General features: G+C 46.7%; 1 long non-coding RNA gene across 1 annotated transcript; it reads left to right on the top strand.

Annotated features, from left to right (window-relative positions):
- Window positions 1-4843: 4843 nt before the first annotated feature.
- LOC116661011 lies at window positions 4844-8998 on the top strand. The gene is made up of 4 exons (XR_004316768.1): window positions 4844-5060; window positions 6493-6589; window positions 6681-6871; window positions 8812-8998. It is a non-coding gene; the product is annotated as an uncharacterized LOC116661011 (long non-coding RNA).
- The last annotated feature ends 12848 nt before the right edge of the window (window positions 8999-21846 follow it).

Below are 21846 nucleotides of genomic sequence, written 5' to 3'. Positions count from 1 at the left end.
GGAACGTTCCTAATTCATGCCTCCGAACTAAGAAAATGTGTGGAAAGAGCTGGACCCAGTGTCTGGCTTGTAATAAGTATTCGAAACCATGAGCTGTTTTTTTATTATTAGAACTTTCCATCTAACCCCACCCCAAGCCCAATCCTCTTGATGGAAAGCTACTTAGAGCTTTTAATCTCTCTCTTGGCATTTCCCATTTGACATAAGCTTTGAGGAGCTTCTGTAACTCAGCCCCCTTCCCGGGGGCCTTAACTGATAGGGTCCATTTACCAGGTTCCTCTTTGCAAATTTGTAACTGAGACGATTTGGAAAACCTTTGACTGAAGTGACCAACGTGACTGAATGTGAAAGAAAAGCCTGACCATCGTGCCTTTCCCTAAGGACAGGGTTATCTCTAAGGGAAGGGAGGTTTCTCAGCTCTGAAGATGTTTGTTAACTGAGATAATGTGTATAAAAAGCTTAACGTGGTGGTCCAAACAGGGCCACCGCCACGTAATTCTCTCTTCCTCGAACAATTGCAGTAGCCTCCTAGTTTGGCTACTGCTTCTGCCTTTTTGCCCAAGAATGTTTTCCACCCCACAGCCGGAGGGAGGGGTCTTTTAAATGTAAGGCAGCTAAAAGCTAGAAACTGCCCTGGTTATCCATCAACAGGAGAAAGGATACACTGTGGTATATCCCTGCAAAGAAATACTACCCCACAATTAAAAAAAAAAATGTACTGGTCCAAGTTACAGCATGGGTCTCAAACATACTACGCCGAGTGAAAGAAAAAAGCCTCACACAAAACTATACCCTGCACAATTCCATTTATATAAAGTTCTGGATCAGGCAAAACGAACATATGGTGAGAAAAATCAGAACAGAAGTCCCAGGGGGCAGGGAAGGAGGGAGGGGTGCAGTGATAACGGTCTCTATCTTGATAGGGGTGTGGGCTGCACAAGTATGTCAGAAATTGTCAAAATTCGAAGAATGATACACTTAAGATTTGTGAATGTGACTGTATGTAAATTTCCCCTCTAAAAACAAATATTGAACTCTGGTCAGTGATATGCATGCCAAGGGGTGGGGATGGGATAATCTCACATCTGCAAGCTTACTTCTGAAATGCAACAGAACAGTAAGATGCAGTGATAAGTTGGAGAGAGGGAGGAATAAATTGAGTAGATGGGTGATGAAGCGGAACGTGGTGTGGAATCCACTCGGTGGGCATGTGGAGGCTCTCTCTATAACTTCTCCACTTTTCTATATGCTTGAAGTTTTTCATAATAAAAAAATGGAGGAAGGGGTGCGGAGGGAGAGTAGAAAGGGAGATAGGTCACTCCTTTGTGAAACAGCTTCCCCTTTTATTCAGATGCAAAGCCAAAGCATTTGGGCTCCTCCCCACTCCCAACTCTCTAGTTTCATCCCCTGCCACCTTCTAAACCACATCCTTTTCAATGGTGATGGAAGCCTCCCAGATCACTTTACTTCCAGCCGTGGTGGCCCCCTTGGTTGTCCGCAAACATAACAACCATGTTCTGGTCTCAAAGCCTTTACACTTCTGTTCCTTCTGCCTGGAACACTGTTCCCCCGGATTTCACAAGCTCGATTCCCTGACTTCTTCGGTCTCTGCCCCGACGCCACCTCCTGAACTTCCTTCCTCCCATCACTGTCCGGCCCTTTGCCTGCTTTAGGTGTCCTGGTTTTTCTCACCTGCAGCTACAATACTCATTTGTTTACTGTCCATCTCCCCTCCCAGCGGCAGAGGCACTTTGCCTTGTTCCTTGTGGTGCGTCCACACCTGGAAGACCGCAGCTCTCAACCGAAACTTGTTCAATGAACACGTCTATGAACAAGTGAGATGCTGACACTAACAACAGTCATCTGAACTGGGTCCTTGGTCAGCGCTGGCTCTGTGCTAAACCACGGACTTCCACGGTCTCAAATAGCCTAGTGCTATTTTTATAACTGAGAAAAATTGGAGTTTAGAAGATTAATTTATCCTAAGACAGGGGTCAGGGCTGGGAAAGTCCAACCCAGTTCTTTGGTTTCAAAGCCCAGAATCTTTCTGCCTTGCCACCAGGCAGGGAGGGCCTAGAGGAGGGAGTGGAATGGGAGAGAAGGTGTCAGCATGTCACCAGGGCTGCCCTAACTGCAGATATAAAGACCCAGGTGCCCACACATCCAGGGACATCAGACTCTCCATCATCAAACTTTCAATGACACCTGGTGCCCTTAGTCCCCGGTCTACCACGGTCAGCTGGGCTGACCAGCATTATTCCTGGGCTTCCAACTTGATCAGCTCTTCTACATCATGGTCTGTGTTAAAAAGCTGCCCTCAGGAAACCCTCCTACACTGTTGGTGGGAATGTCATTTGGTGCAGCCATTATGGAAAACAGTATGGAGGTTCCTTGAAAAACTAAAAACAGACTTACTCTATGATCCAGCAGTCCCACTCCTGGGCATATATCCAGAGGAAGCTCTAATCTGAAAAGATACATGCACCCCAGTGTTCATAGCAGCACTATATACAATAGCCAAGACATGGAAGCAACCTACATGTCCATCAACAGATGACTGGATAAAGAAGTTGTGGTGCATATATATACAATGGAATACTACCCAGCCATAAAAAAGAATAAAACAATGCCATCTGCAGCAACATGGATGGACCTGCAGATCGTCATTCTAAGTGAAGTAAGCCAGAAAGACAAATACCATATGATATCACTCATATGTGGAACCTTTAAAAAAATGACACAAATGAACTTATTTATAAAACAGAAACAGACTCACAGACATAAAAAACAAACTTATGGTTACCAGGGGGTAAAGGGGATGGGAAGGGATAAATTGGGAGCTCAAGATTTGCAGGTACTAACTACTATATATAAAATAAATAAACAAGTTTCTTCTGTATAGCACAGGGAACTATATTCAATATCTTGCAGTAACATATAATGAAAAAGAATATGAAAAGGAACATATATATATATACATATGGATGACTGAAACATTGTGCTGTACACCAGAAATTAACACAACATTGTAAACTGACTATGCTTCAACTTAAAAATAAAACAATAATTTTTTAAACTGCCTTTCAGTAGCAAAGATGACCTTAACCCCCACATCCAACATCTTTCTTCTGTGTTTCCTCTTATATACAGGCTCTATCTATTGACCTAACACAGAGCGATTTTTTTTCTGCATGCTGAAAAATATTAGTTCTCTCCATGATTAACTAGTCTATATCTGATCATCAAGTTTAACATATAGGGGAAAAAATGTCAAGGATGTTTGCAATTATTCATATATGATCAGTCAGTGGCTGGGCATTCAGGAAGTGAGAGGCACATCGCTTGTTGCTACACGTGTATACTGAGCACCTATTATGTGCCAGGCATGTTATCAGACCCTAGGGGATGAGGAAGGTGGGGAATGAGGATGTCTCCTGCAGCGCTCAGTCAGTTACTGTGTGACCTTGGCCAAGTTACTCAAGCACTCTGAACCTCAGCTGCCCCACCTGAAAAGTAGAGATAACTGTACCTTCTTGAAAATGCTGTTATTGTAAGAAACACAGGAGACAAGGTGTAAAACAGGGTCAAACACAGGGGCCACAACACAAGAGCCCAGGAAAAACATGCTAGTTTTGTGCCCACATCTCCCTCCCCTGCTCCCTCCCACTTCAAAGAGACCCTGAGACATACTTGGGGAAATCTGATGTCCGGGCAGACCTGGTTAAGTGCTCTGAGTGAGGAACTGACCACAGACTAGTATTTAATTCAAAGGATACTCACAAAGGAGGTAGTTCTGTCCCCACATTACAGATAGGAAAACTAACGTTCAGAGAGCAGAAGTAACTTGGCCAAGATCATGCAGTTTTTAAGTTTTAGACGCCTCCTAGTTCTTGCCTCGTTCATCTCACGGTAGAGAGAGATGGATTCCAACCAGCTGCGGAAATCCAAGAAGGCTGCCTGAAGGAGACGGCCATTTCAAGAGTCTATCTTCACAGCATGAGTATGTTTCTCTCTACTACCAAACTCGGAATTCCTCTGGGATTCTGCATCCTGGATTCCATAACCCAGAGTTTTGCCACTTTCGTTCCAGTTTTGGCTTTAGCCCAAGTGGGCATCAGCACAAAGTCTCCTCCTCTGAACACAAGTCAAACATTCAGATTCCCAGAGACCTCCGCCTGACACCACCCACCTCCTTCCCCATGGTCCCCACTTCTAAAGAGATTTGAGAAAGCCGCTGCCCTCTTGGAGAACTCCTCCCCACTGGCTGGTTGTATCCGACCTCCTTTTTGTCATTTGGTGATAGGGTTCTTTAAAAAACGGGGGGGAAGAGGGGGAAATCCAGCAAATACTAAGACAGCATCCTCAGGTTGGAGGACCCACCCGGCTACAATTTAAAATACACATGTTCTGATTAATTACAATTACCTGTTTGTTTTCTCTTCCTTCCACATCCCCTAGCTGTGTATACAGTGAGAAGGATAGGGCTGGGCCTGTCAGGGTATTTTGTTTTTTTTTTTTTTTTTTGGTTTTTTTTTTTTCCCTCTGCTGTGTTTATCCACCCAAGAAAGTATTTTAAGTACTTTGTTTCCATTATGCTATTCTGAGCCCATTACTTGGTGGGGTGATTAAAGATTGCTTTTGGCAAGAGAAGAGAAAGCAAAGTGTTTGTTACTTCCATGACAGCTAGCCTTTCCCAGGCGGTCTTCAAAGGGGAAAACATAAACACATGGCATTCAGAATACATATTGGCTTCATACTGGGAGCCACAGAGAACGCCTGGCCCTTCACCTTTGCCTGGAATCCGAGCAGCTGGGTCAGGAGTCACGAAAAGGGCTCTGGCTAGGCCATCTTGGAGGCGACCAACTTCTCTGGGGTCTTCTGTCTTCCTGCTCACCTGTGTGGTCCTTCATCCTTTCCCGTTGGCTGGGGTCATCTTGGTTACTTCTCCACCCTTCCACTCATATTTGGATCTAGCCACGGACAAGACAGATGAGTTCTCCACTTACACGGGGCTTAAAGTTCTGGCGTGGTCCACAGACCTTAATCACAGAATCCCACAGGTATGTTTCCGAGAGGTGGTAAGTTTCACGATGGGGGAGTCCAGAGCATGTAATGGGCATGGGACTAGGAATCTGAAATTTTCCTGGGGTCCAGGAAGACTTCCTTGCATGTGCAAATCTGAAAGATACGCAGGAGTTGGGAGGGAAGGGGTCTTTTCAGCAAAGGCAGTGAGGAGAGAACACAGCCTTTTCAGAGAAGGAAAAGAAGGCAAGGTGGCTGGAATCCAGAGGACAAGGGCAAGGTGATGTAAACAGGTCAGAGAGGTCTTTGGAGCCCCGCCCCCTGAGTATCACCATGTAGCAGGTGCTAAATACCAGGCAGTGAAACTAGAAATAGAAGGAGGAAGTGTCACAGGTGAATAGAAGGAGCCAATCCCTGCTTTCTTATCTTAATAGCTGGGAGGCCCTTGGGCAAGATATTTTATGTGGTAAGCCTCCATTTCCTCATCTGTCAAATGGGTATCATTAACCCTACTTCACAGGACCAACAGTACCTAGTTGGAACTTATCTTTAATGAGCTGCACTTTCCTTGTTTCACTTAGTATCTCAGGGGGGATGTGCACAAAGTTAAAAAAAAACCTCCTTACCCATCTCTGATTGACTGCTCACTTGAATGAAGGCCCAAGACCTGCTGGCCAGGGGACCTCACTCATCCTCCATCCCTCCAGTCAGATGGCATCTCTTTGAAGTCAGCAGCTGATCTCTCCCCAGCATCTTGGGGACCTTCGTATCTCCCTGGCCTATCTCCTAAACTGTTGTGACAAGCCGATGAGATAAAGGGTGGGTGAGGTCTTTAGAGGATTCCTGTTCCCCTCCCTGGGCTGGGGAGGAAATCTGCTTTGGCCTAGATAGGGTTACAAGCTGCACGAAAGCATTTTCCCTGAACTCACACCCTTAAGTCAAGGGCCTCTCGAATTCAAAATGGCACCGGCAGGTTCAGGCTTGTCCAGAGCGCTTAAAAAGTCTAGGAATCTCTCTCTTCTGGAGCCAAGTGGGCAGCTTCAGAAACTCTGACTGCTTGGGCAAAGTGAAAGCAAAGGCTGGGGCAGCCCACGTGCTTCCTCTGCTCCACGACCTCCTGAGTGTTGGCTCCACGCTGGGTGCTTTTCTACGCACCCCTCGTCATTTCATCATCTCCACCATCCCATGGGAGAGGCATGAGCCTGTCCACGGCAGACAGAGTCGATCAACTGGGAAGTTCAGTGGCTTGCCCGGAGCCTCAGTTATGAGATGGAAAAAACAGAACTCCTGATTCTGAATACACCCAGTTCTTTAGCCTTCAATGGTGTCTTGATGGTGGTCCTCCCTCCATCCAAAAATTAGATTATATGGGACCCAAGGAGGAACTGGAAGGATGCTCAGGTGGGTGGGGGCCTCCAGGTCGGGGTGGAGGTGGGGTCTCTGCTTTGAATGTTGAATTTGGATTTCCAGGGAGACTCCCGGCGACCAAGAGATCACTGACATCCTCCATCGTTTTGGTCCTTTTCCAATCCCGACCCCTCTGCTGGCCTCACTACAGTTCTCGAAGGTACGATCACAATCATGGTCATCATCACTGCCCCATTTACTAAGCACTTTCTAACTGCTAGAGGCTAAGCCAAGCCATATATACTTCACAGATGAGGAAAAAGTCAGGCTCAGAGGAGGAGAAGTTCACCCAAGGTCACAGCTAGTAAGTGGCAAAGTCAAGTCTGAAACTGGGTCTGGCTGACCCCCAAGCTCTCAACCATCCACACAGCGCCCACTCTTCTGCCTTCACCCTTGGACAAAGGTAAAAAAACGGCACCAAAATCCAGTGAAATCTTTATAGGTATGTATATGTGTAACTGAATTGCTTTGCTGTACTCCTAAAACTAACATTGTAAATGGACCACACTTCAATAAAAAATAAGCATTATATATATAAAAAAAACTCCAGTGAAACCCTGTCCTGACTAACCCTGAAGCCCAAACCTGGCTTGCACGTCTCTCTCGCAAGCTCCACCCCCAGGCCTCAGTTTCCCCACCTGTGCAATAATAGGGAGCTGAGTTAGGTGAGCCCCTAGGTTGTACTCAAGTCCTGACAACGGCAGTTCAGCCCAGATGCAGCATCCCCTATGCCTTCCACCCCATCCCAGTCCTGAATCCTCCTGAGAACCTGTCTTCATAGGGAAGATAAGTGAGGGCTTCAAACTCGCCCTGTTCCTCTCGCTGACTTCCAAGGAGGTGGGGAAGATGCCTTAAGTCCGAGCTGGGCTCCTTCGGGCCCCACAGCCACATTCCCTGGGCTTCCCCTCAGGCTACTCCCATTCTGGGAGCTTAACTGGGCCTTTCTCATGCCTGGAATTCTCCCTGAGAGTCTAGCTCCTGAGGCTGGAAACAGAGCCCTGCCCTCCGGGAATTTAGCCCCATCTTGACTGTAAGCTTTGAGAAGAGGCGGACACAAGTCTTTAGAGCCAGAGAGAGCTGGATTCACATCCCCGTGCTGCCGTGAACTAGCTGCACTGTCTTCGTCCCTGTGGGAGACACTTAGGGACTCGGTGTTTATGAAGTTCCTACTGTGTGTTAGGAACTGTGCTACAGGGCACAGTGCTGACTAGAGAAACAAGATCCCTGCCACCTTGAAACTTGCCTTCTAGTCGGAAGAGTGGGGAGAGGGGAGGTAAATAGTGAACAACTACATGTGAGATTTTCAAAGGTAATTAAAACAAGGTAAAAGGATAGGAAATGGTGGGGGACCACTTTCAATGTGCAGTAAAGGTCTTCCTAAGGAGAGGACACTTGAGGGGAGACTTGATCACAGAGATTGTAGCATAAAGGGCCAAGGAAAGAGCATGCAGGCAGAGGGAGCAGTGAGGACCCTGCTGTGCTTCAAGGTCAGAATTAAGGTTGATGTGGCAGAAGGGGAGTGAACTCAGGGGAAAGGAATTCAAGGCAAGGTTGGAGGATGCCAGGTGCCAGGTCACAGAAGGCTCTGCAGGTCAGAGAACAGTCTGAATTTTATTTCAGGGCTGTGGGGAGCCACTGGAGAATTTTTCCCCCCACTCTTTTACAAAAGAAACTGTTGGAAGAATTTGTCACTCTCCCGAAGCGGCTTACCATTCTGCATTCCCACTGGGCATTCCGGTTGCTCCACATCTTTGTCAACACTTGGCATGGTGACTCTTTTTCATTTTAGCCAGTGTTCAGTGTGTAATATCTTGTTATTATTTTCATTTTTATTTTCCTGATGGCTGATGGTGTTGAGTACTTTTTTATGTGCTTTTCAACTGTTCACATACCTCCTTTGTTTTTGCCCATTTTTAAATTGGGTCATTTGTCTTCTTACTAGTGAGTCATAGGACTTCTTTTAATATTCTGGATACATATCCTTTGTCAGATTAAGATTTACAGATATCTTCCCCCAGACTATGGTTTGCCTTTTCATTTTCTCAACAGGGTCTTTCAAAGAGCAGAAGTTTCACATCTTAATAAAGTCCAATTTATCACTGACTTTTATTTTATGGTTTATGCTTTTTACGTCCTAACTAAGAAATCTTTGCCTAGTCCAACATCACAAAGATTTCCTAGTGTGCTCTCTTCTGTCTTCTACAGTTTCAGCTCTTAGGTTTAGTTTTATCTTATATTGTTTACATTAGGTTAAAAAGTTAAACATACACTTGCCATACATCTCAGCAATTCAACACTTAGATACCCACCTAAGGAAAAGAATTATACGTCCACAAAAAGACTTACACGCAAATGTTCATTTCAGCGTGTTATTCACAACAGGCCAAAACTGCCAACGACTCAAATGCCCATCGACAGGTGAATGGATATACTGTCGGACACCCAGGTAATGGAATCCTACCCACCTGCAAAAAGGAGCCAACCAAACGAACCACTGATCCATGCAACAACACAAATGGATCTGCAAAACACGACCTGAGCAAAAGAAACCAGACCAAAAAAAAAAAAAAAGGAGTCCACAGTGGGATGATGTAATTAATATAAAACTCTAGAAATGATCAAGTTTATCTACAGTGACAGAAAGCAGATCAACAGTCACCCAGGGCCAGAGCCTGTGGGTGGAGGAGGGCAGCTGACTTGGAAGGGGCAGGAGGGAACTTCGGAGGTGAAGAAGAATGTTCTGTATCTTCGACTGTGGTGGTGGTTACGTGGATGTGTGCACTTATCAAAACACACTGAACTGTACACTTGAAGTGGGTGCCTTTTATTTTGTGTAAATTATACATCAATAAAGTGGGATGTTAAAAAATAAAGTAAGAGCAAAACAGATGCTGATGGAGAAGATGTCCAGAGAGTCTAGGCCCAAGTGTGCAAGGGCCCGGACTGGCAAACATACCTCCACTGTCCTCTCCCATGTCCCCGGCAAACATTACTAATGGATCACAATACTCTTTCTCACTGATCTCAGGCTCAACACAGGGCTCCTCCAGCCAGTCTCCACCAATCAATCCAAGCCAACACCTGACCTGTAGTCTAAACACATGTGATCTGTGGCCCTACGTCCCCTTTTAGTAGGCAAGGAGAATGGGGCTAGAGAGGGAACTGGTTTCCCAATACCACATGCAAGTTCACGTGAGAGCAGGGACAGGAGCTCTCCTCCCCCAGCTTAGCACTGTTCTCCCAACCCCTCCTGGCCTCTGGAGATGAGCCCCTCATGCTGTGCGGTCGGCCCACCCTCAGGATGTCTGGAGAAAAGTACACTTGTGAAATGAGACCAGGTGACTCATGGAAGGCTCTGAAGACAATAACAACTTAGGATGGCCCAGGGGACTGTCTTTCCTTTTTAAAAGTTGTTCAGAGACAACTCCAGCCTTCATCTCTTTCCTGTGAGTCTAGCCAACTACCTGCATGCCACGTGTTCCCCACCACCACAGAAATTCAGTACCCAGGAACGTGGGCTGCAGACCCTCTAAGGATGAGCAGAATTTCCAAACTGAAAAGTGGAAGACCCTCCAAGACACACGTCAAAGTGCAACACCCCACTTTCTCCTTTTTCAAAAAGTACTTTTAAAAAAATTTTTTTGCAATAATTGTAGATTGACAGGCAAGTTGCAAAGATGGTACCAGAGTCCCCGTTGACTCAGGGGGATGGTTTCCCCTAATGTTACTATCTTGCCTTACCATGGGATGTTCCTCGAAATGAAGAAACCAACATGGGGACATTATCATTCACTGAACTCCAGATCTAATTCAGGTTTCACTCATTTTTCTGTTCCAGGACCCAGTCCAGGAGGCCCCGTTGCTTTGAGCGTTTTCCCTTTTTGATAAATCCCCTCCCTGGCTTTCTCTCTTTCTGATGCCAGCGAACTCCCCCTGGCACCCAGAAACGGATGTCTGCTTACTGTTTCACTCTGCTCTGATTCATTGTACGGATTAGGGTTTGGGGGGAAAGCGCGTCTGATTATTTCTAATATTGTAAATGACCCTTCTTCAGCACATTCATTTTTCCTCTGTTTTGAAGTCTAGTTCACATCATCAAAATGGCCACTGGCACTTCCTGAAAAACTTGGCAGAGCATTTTACAGTATTTCTAAAAATAAAAAAAAAAGTTCTGCTTTTTTTTTTTTTCCGGCCCCCCCTACCCCCAACCTCAAACTTCGTTTGTTCTTTTATGACTAAGGATATTTATCTCCTGCCTGCTTTGGAAGTTTATGGGCAGCTTTTCCTTTGAATTCCAGGCCAAGGTCAGTAGCCTTTCAGTTGTGATGTCACAGTGCGTTGCCTTGGTTACCGCTGTGACATCATCGGACAAACCTGGGGGCCCGATGGGGTGGCGGAGGAGAGAGGGTCTTTGAAACAAACTCTTTCATCTGCAGCTCGTGAGGAAACTGCCCCCGGCTTTTGGAAAAAGCTTTGAGATATTGTCAGACGTTAAAGGGAGCAGTTAATAAGATGATTTACTAACCCCCCTCAACAAAATGCCACAGACCCCGAAAAGTCAGGCCACAATCAAAGGCTGCAGACTTCTGAAGGGGAAAAAGCTAAAGGAATAAATGCATTCCTAGAAGCCAGAACCCTGTATTTGTAAAAAGACCATCAGTTAGCCACAAGAACACACACACACACACGCGTGCACACATATGTGCACCCATGCACATACGCACATACAAACTATCGACGAAATTGCCTCGAGACGGAATGCATTTCATGAGGTGTCTCTTGGTCTTTAATCTAATCTAATCTGTCTCTCCCTCAGCATAAAAGCGAAAGCAAAGAAAGGAATTACAAGCCAGGAATGCTGGGCTTAAAAGGCTTTTTAATAAAAGGAGAAAAGAAAAAGAACAAAAGCAGAGTGAACGCTCAGCAGACAGTTTCCATGCCATTAAAACAGCATCTTAAAAAATGTTCATCTTTTTTTTTCCCTTAGGGTCAGGGGAAGGGGGGAAGAATGTGTTTTTATTGTGAACATGTGTCAAGAGGACGCCGTCGCATAAACTCGGGACCCACAATAAGCATATTTGTGTAGTAATTAATGTGAGATCAGAGACGCACATTTTGCCAAAAGGCCATTGTCAGCATGGGACGTATTATGTGGGTCAATAATCGAGTTTTCCAAGTGCGTGTACACCCCGCTCGGTGTAATTAAACACTGTGTCATCTAACGACAAAGCAAGAGTGATTCTCCAGTGGGATTATACCTAAAACACAGTTTTTCTTCTTGGCAAATGTTTTAAGGAAATTCTGCACAGGAGGAATGTCAAGACATCTGTAATTAGATCTTGGGGAAAAGGGTGGAAGGCTGGAGGCCAGTTTTTATTTTGTCTCTCCAAGAAACCCCATGTAATTCCTAGCTGTCGAGGGCCTTATCCATGAGTCCTTGAGTCGTCTGTCTTTGCCTGCACTGTCTCCTAGGATGCCAAGTACCCCTCGGAAAGCTTACTGCGGCAGCTGTGAAGGTACAAACTGTGACGGCTCCAAAAGGTCTTGGGCCAGGACCGGTGAGATTCTGTTTCTGAGGGTTTCTGCTTTGTTATGGGCCTGGAGGTCTTATGAAGAAAGCAGGATGGAGTGTGTTTTGGGTGGGCCCCCAGGCTGCGATTTGAAAGATATTTGTAGGGACAGGAAAATGAGCAAGAAGAACCCATTCATTTAAAATTTCACAGGGAGGTGCATGCGTCCTGGGGTGGGGCTGCATACCCCCATCCTGGTCTGATGGTGGACGTGGGTCTGCGTCTGTCTCCAGTTTTATATGTTGCGTTTGAACATGCTTCCACATGCCTGTGGGTCTTAGGCACATGTTGCAAGCATGTGATGCCTCTCTGTGCATGAGATGGGAGGCTGGGAGTGGGGGAGGTCGCTGAGTCTGTTGCAATGTGTCTCTCAGTGGCTCCTATGTGTCGCCATACGCATGGGGTCCTCTATACCAGCGACATGTTCTGCATTCATTATCCATCACACCCCTCTTTTCTAGCCAACCCACTATCTGCAGGCCTCTCAGCTCTTTATCACCCAAATATGATCTTAGGGTGTTCGAAAGGCGAAACACATCATAAATCTCAGGACTGGCTAGAACCTGGAGAGTTAAAAAGAAAGTGGGGAAGGGGAGGGAGGTGGGAGGAGGAGGGGGTGGTGAAGGGGCATTTTGATGAAGCACTTCTCCCCGACTCCGACGTAGAAGTAATTTTCTCCTGGCACTGAGTGGGCTCAATCCGAGTGTTTGGGGTTTCTCCTCCGGCCCGACCAACCCCCCTTCTCCATGCTAACAGGCGAGAGCAGATGTGCCCCACTTTATAAATGCTGACCAGCTGGGAAGGCTGCAGCGAGCGTCCACACGGCTTTTCCCAAATGCTGATGCCCAGGGAGGCCTCTGGGGAGAAGACTGGGGGTCCCTCAGACACATCTTGCGGCCTGCTTGTTTCCAGAAACTTCCTTGGGGTTCCCTGAAAGGGGAGTGTTCAAGAAAACAGAGTCGGCCTATAGCCTTTGTTTTTGGCATCCCCGGAGCTGTGTTGGTTCCTCGCGTCCTGCAATGCCTGAAGGATGGTAAGATAACCTAGGGCCCCCTGGACTGAGATGCAGCCGGTGTGGGTGACCCAGATTCAGGGAAGAAGTGCAAGGCCACGCCTTTCCTTTCAATGGGTGAAAAGGGGGGAGCTTGAGCCTTGCACACGTAGGGGATTTTTTTTTTCCCCTCCCGAAGATGAAAAGGGCCATTTGTTTTCAGAAGTCTCAGCCCGGCCTCTTGGTTCATGTCACATGTCAGTTTGCAGCGTGCTCCCCTCCGTAGGGCTGCTTGGGGAACACAAAGGCAGGAAATTCAGGCCCGGTGACATCTCTGTTGGGAGGGGAGGGTGTAAGCGAGTGTGTAGAGGCCGACAACGTGTTCTCCTCAATCAGGTCATTGCCTTGTAGAGTTACTGTTCTGCTTTAGAAACAGCTGGAGGAATTCTTGAAGAATCGTTTAAATAAAGCTGCTCATAAACCATCCACTGCAGGATTTGGGAAGGAGATGAAACCTGTCTCATTTGGATTTTTTTTTTAATTTTTAAGACGGTTTTCTCTGATTCTCTAAACATGTGCATTTAATGTAAGTTTCCCCCTCAACACATGCACACACAACTTTTGATTCAGGTATAAAATAACGTAGAGAAAAGCATATAAGAGTACCCAGCATCCAGATTAAAAAGGAAAAAAAAAAAAAAAAAAAAGACGTCCCCAGAATTCCCATAGCGCCCCTTTCCAATTTCTTTCTGTCTCCTGCTCCCAAAGGGGCAGGCACCGTCCTATGTAGCTCCACCCTCTTTTGCACTTTGTATAAATAGAATCCCCCAGTATTACACTTTAGTATCTGGCTCCTTTGGTTCAACATGGAGTGTGTAAGACTCGCCCCTGTTGCTCTGGGAATCAGCAGGTCAGTCATCTTCCACCGAGAGCGATTTGACGGCTGTGTTGTGCCTGGGGACATTGTTGATTGTCAGCTGGTGGGTCCAGGCCAGGGACGCTGCTCAATAGCCCACAATGCACAGGACAGCCGCCCACCACGGGGGAGCATCTGGCCCAGGAATGCCAACAGAGACGAGGTCACACACCCCAGTCTAGGCCTACCCTTCTCGTGCCTGTCCTTTGATTCCTCAGAAAAGCCATTTTTAAAGCTTCCTGGATACTAACCCAGGCCCAGCAGCGTTAGCCTAAACTAAACTCCAAGTTCAAAGCTTCGACTCAAAGGCGGGTTCACTGACCTCTAGTTCTCGGGCCAAGGTGGGGGCAGGGCAGGTAGTGAGGGATGGGGGGTGGAGACCAGCTTGACACAGAAAGGGTCGTCCCCAGTGATTTCTTAATCTTGCCTGGTGACAAATTTCACCTTAGAAGGTCTTAGCCAGCCACCCATGCTTCCTTGGCAAGCAGGGGAAGGAAATGACAGAGAAGTTCTTACGAACAGGGCCACACTGATGTACACAGACATAAACAGACAACCGCACACGTCCAAACACATACCCCCCACAGCTCTGAGCACAGACACGCACACACGCACGTGCGCAGACACAACCCACCAGCAGCCCCACGGCTCAGACAGAGGAACACAGTAAGACTGAGGTTGTTCTTAAAGGGACCCCTCTCCTAGTCTGGCTGCCTAGAGAAATAGTTAAGACTATGAGGGAACCTAGCCCAGGCAGGGACCACATCTATCCATCCTTCGGGTTTTGGGTAGGTTTCTCAACCTCCGCACCACTGCAGTCTTGAACTGGAGAATTCCTTGTTACAGAAGCTGTCTTGTGCATCTCAAGATGTTTCGCGGCCTCTCTGGCTTCTGCTGAGTAGAGGCACCCCACGCTGTGACCACCAAAGCACGGCTAGATATGGCCCAATGTCCCGTGGGGACGCTGCCCCTGGTTGAGAACCCCTGACGTAGCCCAGTGCTGGATTCACAGAAGCAGCCTCCAAATGAAAGGTTTGTTGACTGAATGAGTGACCCACTCTCATTCTTTCCTGAAAATAAGTGAACACTTGTAAAACAAACTCAGCTGACCTCTCCTCCCCGGCAACCACTCTGGAGTTAAAAACACAGACAAACAGAGATGGCCCTGGGCCCCACCTACACCAGGGACCCTCATCTCCGAGGCTCAGGCCTGGGCAGGACAGTGAGGGATTCTGCTGGGCTGGGGACCTTCGTTGCCATCCTGACAGCCCTTGAAGAAGTGGCCCCTAGAGGGACGTCTACGCCACACGTGCCCTGCTGTTTGACTGAGGGACATTAATGCACTTTTCCGGGCCCTGATTGGGTTTTAATTGTGTTTGGGAGACTGCGCTCCCCACACACCAGCTGAATTCGCTGTCGCATTCAGAATTGTTTTCACTTCTCCCTCCTCTTTTCTCTGGTACGTTCGCGGAGCCTCAGTCGGTGGGGGCAGGGAGGGGCAATCTGGACCAGAAAGGACATCTGTGGAATTTTCCACCCATTAGCCCATCTGAGGTTTCCTTTGAGCTCTAAACTTTCCAAGGACACATGGGTCTGTGGACAGGCTGGGAAGTGGGCCTTCAGGCAGACGTAGGTGTGGGCTAAGGTATCTACTGTTTGCACGTAGAAGACAGTACTTAAAGATTACACATTCATTCAACGAACATTCTCCAAATGCCAGGCACTGAGGCTGCTGAGATAAAAGATGTTTCTTGTCTTCGAGTAGCAAGAGAAAGAGAAAGAGAAACAGCTCATTTGGCATTGATTAAGTGCCCGGCACTGTTTTTTCCACTTTGTAAATATTCACTGAAAGAATCCTCAAAATAAGCCTCTGAGGTAGGTCCGACTGTTACTCCCAACTTACTTACAAGTGAGGAAATTGAGGCTCAATTCAGTAAAGGGACTTGGCCAACAGGACATGGTTCTTAAGTGGCAGAGCCAGGACTTCAGCAGTCTAGCAGAGATTCTCAGCTAGGGACAAGGTAGGCCCACAGGGGACACTGAGCAACGTCTGGAGACATTGGTGGTCACAGCCTGGGGACAGGGGAGCTATGGCATTTGAGAGTGGAGGCCAGGAATGCTGCCAAACCTCATACGATGCCCTGGGAAGCCCCCACAACTAAGAACCATCACCCCACATGGCAACAGCCCTGGGTTAGAGGGTTGACGTTCTGTCCACTGAGCTACTGCCCAGGGCTGTGTTTAGGGGGCCCTAGGAACACACTTAGCCAATCAGAGGAGCCCTGACAAGCGCTCTTCAATGGACCCAGGGCAAGCATTTCTAAGTGAGGACACAGCCATTGAAATGGATAAGTGTGTCACCACACTGGCTTGAGTCCAAACCTTCACTGTGCCCTTTTAAGTTAGTGGACCTTGGGTGAGTGACAGCCTCACCCCCTCAACTGTTAACCTGAGAATATTAACCCTTCTCTCAAAGAGATGTCGTGATCATTCGATGAGCCAACTGGACATAAAGAACCCCATACGGTGCCGAACACATCACAAGCACTCAGTGCCTGCAAGCTACTCTCGGGCAGAATAGAGGAGGCTACATCCCAGGCAGGTGGAGTGGATCTAAGGGCTGCTTCAGGTCAGGGAGACACTGCATGTAAAGGTCTTTGATGAACACCAAGTGCGAGCTGGCAGCATATCAGTCGCTACCTTCAAAACCTGGATTGACCCCAAAGTCCACTGAGGTTTATGAGAGGTTCTGCTAAAAGGCTAAAGGCTGGACCGGCTGACCTCTCAAAACCAGGATGACCCTACTCTAGGAGGAATCACCCAACTTTGCCAATAATATTTACCCAGTCGACTTGCCCATGACCACCTGTGTGTTTAGTCCAATAGCTCCCAGCCTCCCAGCAAGGAGTCAGTTTCTCCCTCAGTAAATTGCTTAGGTCGCACTTAATCGGCTGCTAATGATCTCTTAGCCAGAAATGATCTCATTTCTTCTTATTAATACAGTAAATGCATAATTTCAATTACAGAACAGGCTCCTTAGTCCATAAGCCTGGGTTCAATCCTGGCCCTACATCATACTTTCTGTGTTTTCTTGGACAGATCATCCAACTTTTCTGTCCTCACTTTTCCATCTGTAAAATAGGGTTTAATTCTCTCTACCACCACCCCTCTGGCACTCTTAAAACCCATCCTCAAATTCGTTGACACTCATTGCACCCAAATATGGGTCCGTGTCCCTTCCCTTTGAATTCCGGTGGTCTGTGACTGTTTCAGGCAAGAATCCAAGGCAGAAATCATGCTGTGTACCTGTAAGATGGGTCACAAAAGGTGATTCAGCTTCTGACTTGTCTGCTGGAACACTTGGCCTTCACGCCCTAAGCCACCACATCAAGGCTACCCCGAGGCAGCCGTGGCGGGAGGAAGCCCAGGCCACATGCAAGGGCCCATGGAGACACTCTGATTTGCAATCTGAATCTTCAAGACATCCCAGCTTCAATCCTTCAGATGAAGTAAAAGAGCTTTCAGGCAGTTCTAGTCTCCAGCCGTCCAGTCACCACCCGTCAGAGGGCCTTCCCATCCGAGGCCTCTGCATAGTCCTTACAGAGCAGAGACAAGCTACTCCCACTGAATCTTAGCCTAATTCCTAACAACAGAATCTGTGAGTTGTTTTAAGCTGCTAAATATAGCGGTAAGTTGTTACACAGCACTAATAACCACTACATTGCATCAAATGAGAGTTGCAAGAATTAAGTTAGTTGTTATATGTCAAATGCTCTCCCTCAGGGCCATGGCCCAGAACAGGCTCTCAAAGAAAGCTAATGCTCTTCCTTCTTTATATTTCTGTCTTTATGACCATTCATTTTCCACCTCAGTTTTCTTTGACAAACACTGGGAGAATAGCTTCTTCTACCAAGTTCCATCCTGCCTAGACCATGGATTCACTCTGGTAACAAAATCATGAAACGATCATAGTGGATCTAGATCTGGCTTTAAGCTGCAGATTCACAACAAGCCTGATCATAACCTCTCCACACAACTTCAGACTTCACCTATCTCATGATCTTTGGGGTTGCAGAACAAAAAGAAAACCCTCCCAGTGGAGAAAAGGGAACCCTCCTACACCGCTGGTGGGAATGGAGCTTGGTGTAGTCATGATGGAAAACAGTATGGAGATCCCTTAAAAAACTGAAAATAGACTTACCCTATGATCCAGCAATCCCACTCCTGGGCATATATCCAGAGGGAACTCTAATTTGAAAAGACACATGCACCCCAATGTTCACAGCAGCACTATTTACAACAGCCAAGACATGGAAGCAACCTACATGTCCATCAACAGATGACTGGATAAAAAAGTTGTGGTATATTTATACAATGGAGTACTACTCAGCCATAAAAAGAATGAAACAATGCCATTTGCAGCAACATGGATGGAGCTGGAGATGGTCATACTAAGTGAAGTAAGCCAGAAAGAGAAAGAACAATACAATATGATATCATTTATATGTGGAATCTAAAAATAAAAGACACAAATGAACTTATTTACAAAATAGAAACAGATTCATAGACACAGAAAACAAACTTATGGTTACCAGAGGAAAAGGGGAAGGTGGAGAAATAAATTGGGAGTTCAGGATTTGTAGATACTAACTACTACATATAAAATAGATAAACAACAAGGTCCTACTGTACAGCACAGGAAACTACACTCAATGTCTTGTAATAGCCTATAATGGAAAAGAATATGAAAAGGAATACACACACACACACACACACACACATATACACACACACACACACACACACATATATATAACTGAATCACTCTGCTGTACACCAGAAATTAACACAACATTATAAATGGACTACACTTCAATTTGAAAAAGAAAGAAAAAAAAACCCTCCCAAGAGAAAGTGGACTGTGGTACAACTCAAAGGTGTGCCATGATATTTGTCACAAAGCAGAGTTCTCAAAGATGCAGCATCTTGATGCCACAGAGCACCTCCTCCTGGGAGAAGTATCCAAAATCAAGAGTTAGCCACAGGCCAGCGAAGAAATGCACCCTGGGAGAATCTCACTCAGGCCATTCTTTGTCAGCTCTGCTTCTATCAGATCTATGGAATCACTAGGGTTGAAAAAGATGCCCCACTGCCCTCCCTCTCTTTGAGTTTCACAAGCATAAATTAGGCCAAGCCCCTCGCTGGAGGCTGGGAATTCAGAGAAGGCATTCCTGGCCCTGGCACTGAGGAGCCCAGCACTGAACCCATTCTCACATGAACCAATCCTCCCGATAACCCAGAACTTTACAGAATAGAAAGCATTTTGCCAACATAGGCAAAGCTGAGTGCAAAGTCAAGCCCAGCACGCGGGACTCTAAATGTGTCTCCCAAACCAAGAAGCTAGACAAGAATGAGAAGAATTGGGAGCAGGGACTGGAGATCAGAAGAGTCAGGTGAGATACAGGAAGTTGGAGTGAGTGGGGTCAGGGATGGGTAAGTGGAGTGGGCCTAGCTATTGGCGAAAATGATTTAGATGCTCTAGCTAAACCACTGGTTAACTGACCTAACATCTTCTTCCTTCCTGCCTCCTATAATAGGGTCTAAAAAAGAAAGATTCACTTTCCTGGCCTCTTGATAGCGAAAACAGTCCACACTGCACAGTTTGGGCCATTAAAATGTAAGCAGGGTTCGGCTGGGAGGATTTAAGGGAGACTTTCAATTTCTTATCAAGGAGAAAGGCTAAAGAGGAAAGTCTTTCAGTGCCACTCCTTTCTCCGTCCTGTCTTAATGCAGACGTGATGGCTGGAGCTAACACAGCCATTTTTGAACATGAAGAAGGCAGGTGCAGGAATAAAAAGCCAAATGCTATAGACAGCAGAGTGATCAAAGACAAAGCCAGATCCTGAAGACCTCAGAGGGCTCCTGGATCAACACCAGCAGCAGCCCACCTCTGGGCTACCTACTCATCAGGTGAGAAAAAAACCAACAAAACAACCAAACAAACAAAAACTCTACTTGTTTAAACTACTGTTAGTTGGGCTTCTTGCTACTAAAAGTCTCCTTAGGGGCTTTGAGTTTGTCTTGCTACATAGAGTTGCTGGTGGGAGTAGAGCACCTTTGCTTGATGGGCTGTGGGTGGGACACACATCCCACTGCATAAAGTGTTAGCAACACATCAACTAATCCAGGAGAAGAGCTCTTTGTGAACAAACGGAAATAATCTAACTGCCCAGAGGCAGGGGATGTGTTAGCTAAACCGCTGCGCATCCTTCTAATGGAACACAACTCCACCCCTGAGAAATAGTGATGTAGAGACAAATTTATTGACATGGAGAGGCTCATTCTATGTTGTTAAGACTTTTAAGAGCAGGTTACCCAATATTACGGAAAAAGATCTCTAGAAAGATGTTCACCTGAGGGTAAATAGTGGTTGCAATCCGAGTTTTTGTTGGTGATGGTTTTGTTATTTTTTTATATTATTTAAATATGTTACAACATAGATCTATAATTTTTGCTAATAAAAACTGTCATTAGCAGCACATGCAACATCTTTTTTTCACTGAAAATGCACATGCCATACACAAAAGACTAGAAAGATACGCGGTAAAATATGAATGCTGAGCCCCATGTGGTAGGATTACAGGTAGTTCTTTCCTTATCTGCCTTTTCTACTTTTTTCACTAACGAATATATATGACTTGTTTGATTTTTCAAGGTTTGTTTTCGAACAGCTACTCCTCTCGTTCGATTTGCCAAAGCCTCAAAACCTCCCCCTTGGGAAATCATTTAATCCAGTCAAGATCTTCTTGTCCTGGCCACAAACTCTGGGCCTGGGGCACTGTGATTTTCAGTAACTAGAAGGATGTAAAATTAGGGGAGGGCTGAGTCCCTCATTTCTGGTCATTGTCAACTTTACGAAGCTAGAAGCCCAAGGAACTCCCTGAATTGCTTAATCCAGCCAGTTACTAGTGCAAGTAAACCCCAAGGCACAGGACAGAGTGATAAGAGGGAAATCCCACCTTCTGATATCAGAGATAAGAAATTCTCCTTCCCTCCTCCTTAAAGATAAATCACGCTGACCCACCCTCCTTGGAACCTTTCTTGGAAGAAGAGCCATTAAAACTATGGCAGACCGAAGCATCTGCCGAAGGATGACGGAATGACATAATGACGGGAAAATATACGGTCAGTTGAGCAGAGGTGGCTGTCAGTCTGGGGGCTCTCCAGAGTTCAAGCATGCCCGGAAAAGAGCTCAACAACGCAATGGCTCCCCCGGGAGAAAGAGATCTCCCTCCAAATCCAGCCTGTCACCTCACATCGGCGAACAGGAATGCCCCGGGGGGGCAGGAATTGGTTTCTCTGCGCCTTGAAAGAGCCAAGGATGGAAGGAGGAAGGCCAGAGGGGTGGACAGAGAGGACTCCTCTAATGATTTAGGGCTCTGGGTCTTCCCTGCAAAGTCCTTCCGGTGCCCGGAAAAGTCAGCCCAGAGAGGGGCAACCATGGAAAACGAAACTCCCCAGGCTTGGAGTGGGAAAGACTGTCGAGGGGCCAGTTGCCGCTGTCGTGTGGAACTCACACACTGGCCCCGAACATGCGTGACCTCTGGTTCACATCCGCACCACTGACCACAAAGCAGCAGCTCATGGTACCCTGCCCAGGCCCCCTCTTCCAGGGAGGATTCAAAGCTACTCGCTTCATGGCTGGTGTGGCTTCCATTAACCCAGAGGTTGGTTCTGCGGACTTCTCCAAAAGTTGAGCATCAAACGTAATGAATCACGAGAAACCAATGGCTCAGGCCAGCCCAGTGACCTTTAAAGCAAGATAATATTGCTCAAAAATGAACATAGTTGTGGAACCATTAGGACAAACAGCATGAGTTCAAGGGCCCTTCAATTCTGACCACAGACAACAGAGATGGAACTCCCCTGGTCCCCTCCCC

This window comes from Camelus ferus, chromosome 32, assembly GCF_009834535.1.
Source record: "Camelus ferus isolate YT-003-E chromosome 32, BCGSAC_Cfer_1.0, whole genome shotgun sequence".
NCBI classification, from domain to species: Eukaryota; Metazoa; Chordata; class Mammalia; order Artiodactyla; family Camelidae; genus Camelus; species Camelus ferus.
Note: the sequence above shows the minus strand (reverse complement) of the source record. Positions and strands in the feature narration are given on the sequence as shown.